This window comes from Schistocerca serialis, chromosome 9 (assembly GCF_023864345.2).
Source record: "Schistocerca serialis cubense isolate TAMUIC-IGC-003099 chromosome 9, iqSchSeri2.2, whole genome shotgun sequence".
Lineage (NCBI taxonomy): Eukaryota > Metazoa > Arthropoda > Insecta > Orthoptera > Acrididae > Schistocerca > Schistocerca serialis.
Genome location: NC_064646.1, coordinates 484,382,336 through 484,388,361, shown reverse-complemented (window position 1 = coordinate 484,388,361; position 6,026 = coordinate 484,382,336). Strand labels below are relative to the sequence as shown.

The following is a 6,026-nucleotide window of genomic DNA, read 5'->3' as shown; positions in this document are numbered from 1 at the left end:
ATAAAATATTGCATCACTGTTAGACATTTGATGAACTCTGAAACAGTAAAACGATAATTCCTTGCAAATCAATGAAGACCTTTTAGCAAACAAGAATTTCACTCACGGTATTATTTCGTTTAATTCTTATAGTGCATCGTAAAGAGCAATCTCTGGCATCGGAATCGTCATGCCTAGGTCTTATACGAGCAATTAACGTTACAAAAATTAAGTTGGTTAAATACGAATATTTGTCATCCCAGACACCTTACAAATTAGAGTTCGTGAAAAGTTATTCTCTTTCGTGGGGTTTGTGCTTGAAACACTTAAACAATGAGACATTGCCCTAAGGTCCCTACAAACATTACTCATTCTGTCATAACCCTTTTTTTAGCTGATTGATTGGTAGATGGCTTGTCACCTTTATCTTGTGATAATCCACACATTTTAAGGATCCTGAGAGGACCACATTACTATCACGCTTCAGACTGATGACTGTTACTACAATGAAACAACACAGGGTGAGAAACTGAACCGATCATTTTTGCAGCCGCAGGTCAACTGACCTAAAAGACGTATTGCAAACAGCTGAAGCAAACCTTGGACATGCCGAATTCTTTCCGTGAGAGAATCGACTTAAGAACGTCCTTTTCATCACCACTATAAGTAGAACCATTTGTATCTTGGTATCTTTCAACGTTATTTGAAAGTCATTTTAATTACCCTGTAGTACCGATGGCTGGCCATCATAATTTGGCATAAACTCATTTTCTACTTAAACAGACTTACCCCGTTTATCCCATGGGGTCTTCAAATGTTTCTTATAATTACGCCAATCGCTTTGTGAATATATTCTCGTTTATACGCTGTGACACCTGCATTATAAACAAAATTAAATATGTTTCGAGGATGACTTAATTTACAGGAGTCTGATCTTGCTTAACACCGTGGTACTTGCAAGTGGACAAAGTCTGGAATCATGATTAAACAACATAATAAACAGTCACTACAGTCAAGTGGTGGAACTTTCATTTAAACAATGGTCTATGAATGCAGCCCCAAAATGTGGTAAGATTATCAACTGTTTTCCCGTTTTATTTATTTATTTAGTTTCAGCACCTTCAAGGTTGTTCTTGCAAAAGGACTGACTGTAATCGACTGTCAACGAACGATTTAAAATAGCCAACGGATTCTATTTCTATTTAAAATAGGTAGTCCAACTCCTAGCACAACATATCTAGCTGAATATAACGGAACGTGAGATAGCCTACCTCATGACTATGTCACAATTGCTAAATCCGTCTTCTTTCATAAACAGCAACTTCTCGAAACAGACCACATCCATCCTCACGAAGTTCCGAACTTCTTGCGGATCTTCGGGCCTCGGTTCTTGCATAAGCAGTGAATATAATGCCCTACCTCCGTCCCTTCTTTTCAGCCAGGGTCGAACTCAACAACATCTGGCTTTTTGTTTTCATCGTCGTTGTGCCCTAATAAGAACATTTAGTGCCACTGCCAGAGCAATAGCTTCAAAAACAAGTGGATCCTCCATGTGCAAACTGGTGTATAAATGTAAATTTATATATACTTATATCTGTGTAGCCAAGTGTCGTAATATAAAACCAACGGTTAAATCTGTAATTCAGAACAGTAGTAACCTACATAAGAGCATAACAATCACTTAATAAGTAATGATAAAAACAATTCTCATTGAATAGGAACCTTGAGCTCACATAAATATTTTGAACGAATGACGTTACAATATGTCATACGGAGCTGCTTGCTTTTCGCGCGGTAGAATGAAGGACTTTACCAGCTATCACACAGTGTAACACCCCACCCGTCACTTATCTGGTTTTGGTGTGTGTTCACCCCAGGTAATTGACTAACAGATCAACAGAGAGTGCAAAACTGGCGCAATGTCGGATAACACAAAGAAAATGATAAGGCCCTGTGACTCCTGATTGAACTGCGGTGGCAGTGTTGACATTAATTGGTTCAGAATTGATCCCTTTTTAATTAAAAAGGGGTGCACATTGATGTTATATTCAGCTATTGAACACCAGATGCAAATGTTGAACATAAAATTAATTAAGAAAGTGACTTTGGATTTCAACTACTTGATTGAAAACAGATGCAGTCGATTAGCACAGATTTATTTTAATTCATGACCTTCAATCATCACATTATGTGACTCTCCTAACAGGCAGTGGTAATAAATTGCGTTTTTGTGGAGTAAAGCGCGATAAATCAAGAGTAATTCCTATCGACTGACCCAGGCGTAATGCGAAGTGCGAGAAGAATTCTACAATACACGGTCCATGAAACCCTCGTGGAAACTTTGCCGACGTGATCCAGCAAATTAATCAGTGGCTGGAGAGGGTGCAATATCACCGAATTCAGCGTGGCGGAGCGGTGTCGTTGTGCAGACGTCGGCTGACCTCGTGGTGCTGCAAGGCTGCGCTCGTCTATTCACTCCTAGCTATCTTGTTCAGTACACAGCTGAACCAAAACTTCCTATCTCCAAGCTCAATCGTTCCATTTGCGAAGTCCTAAACTGCAGAGATGCTCACTCTTTCTGAGGCAAGCTGAGTAAAGAATGCCACGTTCACACTCGAGGCAAGCTGTGAATGGAAGACCTCTACAGAGACTTCTCCCAGTCCACTCTTCACCTCAGTTTCCCCTCCAGCAAAGTCACTTACGCCAATTGCAGCGCAAGTCGCGTTAATTATGCGTTGCTTCCCAGCGCTGACCAGTACCTGCTCTGGGAAGTGAACAAATTCCCACAAAATTTCCCTTCCTCTCAACTTCTGCTATTTGGCTCCTCCCAGGCCACCCATCAAGGTTAGCGTCTGCACAAACACCAATTTTTCCGGAATTCTGACTCCCAGGAGAGTACTTCAAATTCCTTGCTACTACATTCCCATCGGAGGCCGGCGTATTTCATGCTGTCGCTCTTCACCTGATTTACTTCAGGCTCTGCGGACCGTGAATTCACCGTGAAGTTGCTATAGTCACGAACACGCATATTTTGACCTCTGTTGACCACTCCACCATAGCTTTGCCCGGCTTTCTCGCATGTTACATTGAAAATGGGATGACGGACATTTATCATCAGGCATACAAGTTCTCCATCTGCTTCCCGGTACACCTGCATGTGGTCAACCACCGACTCACTGTCACTCACCTTAAGGCAGCCGGAGGCCACACCCTATTACCGCCCAAATCTGCCTATTGTCACTTCCCTTTGCAGCTCCCCCGCTGGCCTGCCACGGTCACTCTGTATACTTCCCTAGGTCAACCTAGCCTCCAGTAAATCGACGCATTTCCACAAAGTTTTTTATGTTATGTGAATTACTTTAAAACCATCACCCGACATGAATTATTCCATTACATCCATAAGATGGATTGTGCCTTGTCAGTCATTTTTGTTCAGACCTACTGTTCGCTCAACGTTAGTTAGATGATCTTTAATGACCTCATGTAAAGGGCATAGTTCCTGCCATCTTACAACAGTTCTGTCTGCGTTTCACGCGTTATTACCATCTACTGCGAATGTGCGCCAGGTATATCCCGCTTAGCCGGCCGGTGTGGCCGAGCGGTTCTAGGCGCTTCAATCTCGAACCGTGCGACCGCTACAGTCGCAGGTTCGAATCCTGCCTCAGGCATGGATGTGTGTGATGTCCTTAGGTTAGTTAGGTTTAAGCAGTTCTAAGTTCTAGGGGACTGATGATCTCAGATGCTAAGTCCCATCGTGCTCAGAACCATTTCAACCATTTTTATATCCCGCTTAGATGGTTTAATAGGTCCACTTGAACCAGTACATAGTTCAGATATGCCCGCTCTTGGCGCTGGTGCATAGATGTACGGATTAGGCGCATCGTATAATAGGGGCTTTAGCCGCAAGGAGTGGACAAAGCGCCTGTTCGGCGGAGTCCAACGTAAGCGACAGAAGCGACCGACAGCGCGCGACTGCTTCAGGTGACAAAACAGCATTGCAGGTATGGTTACGGATTAAGCAATTTCATCGAAGGAAATATTAATGGAAGGAAGTACACCACATTCCTGCAAGAAACATTAAGTCTAATAGGAAGAAATATCTTTAGGAACAAGGAACAGAATGTGGTATCAACACGAAGGATGTCCGGCACATTTTTCGCTGATGGCTAGAAATGAGTTGCAGAGACAATTCCCAAATCTTTGGATTGGACGCGGAGGACATGTGTCGTGGCCGGCTCGTTCGCCAGACGTGACACCTCTGGATTTTTTCTTGTGGGGATTCGTAAAAGACATTGTTTACAAGGACGTTTCAACTACACCTGAAGATATGCGAGAGTGAATTGTCAGAGCATGTGCTTCGATAAGTGCTGGTGTGATAAGGAATCTCACTCAATCCATGATAAGAAGATTGCAACACGCCAGCCGAAGTGGCCGAGCGGTTAAAGGCGCTACAGTCTGGAACCGCACGACCGCTATGGTCGCAGGTTCGAATCCTGCCTCGGGCATGGGTGTGTGTGATGTCCTTAGGTTAGTTAGGTTTAAGTAGTTCTAAGTTCGAGGGGACTTACGACCACAGCAGTTGAGTCCCATAGTGCTCAGAGCCATTTTTGATTGCAACACTGCATTGATACCAATGGTCATCACTTCGAACACCTTCTGTAAATGGACATTCATGCCACCTTTGTGGCCTTCGTTGACCTTCAAAGACCTTACTGTTACACACATCATTGGATTCATCTCGATAGCCACTATCAGAAAAAAGTACCGAACCATAGCAACCCAGCCGCGCGGGATTAGCTGAGCGGTCTTAGGCACTGCAGTCGTGGACTGTGCGGCTGATCCCGGCGGAGGTTCGAGTCGTCCCTCGGACATGGGTGTGTGTGTGTTTGTCCTCAGGATAATTTAGGTTAAGTGTGGTGTCACCGCCAGACACCACACTTGCTAGGTGGTAGCTTAAATCGGCCGCGGTCCATTTAGTACATGTCGGACCCGCGTGTCGCCACTGTGTAATCGCAGACCTAGCGCCACCACCAAGGCAGGTCTCGTGATACGAGAGAGCACTCGCCCCAGTTGTACGAGAACCTAGCTACCGACCAGATGTACGAAGCCTTTCTCTCTCATTAGCCGAGAGACAGAATAGCCATCAGCTAAGTTAATGGCTACGAACTAGCAAGGCGCCATTAGCCATACAGTGATTGTACTTAAAGTCTCCTGTGTATCGTCAAGATCGATGTACCACAATGATAGAGTAAAGTTAAGTATTAAACCTGCTCCGTACTTTTCTTCCTAACATTAATTACGTATCCTGTTCCAGTACTTCACGCCCGTCTGCTTTAGTCTAGCTTGCCTTTTCAGCCATCTCAACTTCACGGTGTCGGCCCAGATACCGACACAACATTAAGTAGTGTGTAAGTTTGGGCAACGGCTTTGCCGCAGTGGATACACCGGTTTCCGTGAGATCACCGAAGTTAAGCGCTGTCGGTCGTGGTCGGCACTTGGATGGGTGACCATCCAGGCCGCCATGAGCTGTTGCCATTTTTCGGGGTGCACTCAGCCTCGTGATCCCAACTGAGGAGCTACTCGACCGAATAGTAGCGGCTTCCGTCAAGAATACCATCACAACGATCGGGAGAGCGGTCTGCTGACTCCAAGCCCCTCCTATTCGCATCCTCCACTGTGGATGATACGGCGGTCGGATGGTCCCGGTAGGCCACTCGCTGCCTGAAGACGGAGTGTGTAAGCTTAGGGACTGATGACCTTAGCAGTTAAGTCCCGTAAGATTTCACACACATTTGAACATTTTTTTATAGCATCACATTCAAAAAACAAAGTTGACCTTCATATCTCTGAAGCGACCCAACCTAGCAATAAAAAACCAACATCATATTATGGCCCCCGCTGTCCGAAGCAAATTTTGTCCCACAAACCTTTCAGCTCCTATCATACTTTCAGAGTTATTATAGGTAGCAATAGTTGGTGACTCACCCCGTGTAAGCTTCGGCTGAAGAACGTTTTTGTCTGCTACCAGACCACCCCTTCATAGGGAA

General features: G+C 44.7%; 1 pseudogene; it reads left to right on the top strand.

Moving 5' to 3' along the window:
* The first annotated feature begins 5,396 nt into the window (after positions 1-5,396).
* Positions 5,397-5,514, top strand: LOC126420186 (5S ribosomal RNA; annotated as a pseudogene).
* Positions 5,515-6,026: the final 512 nt, after the last annotated feature.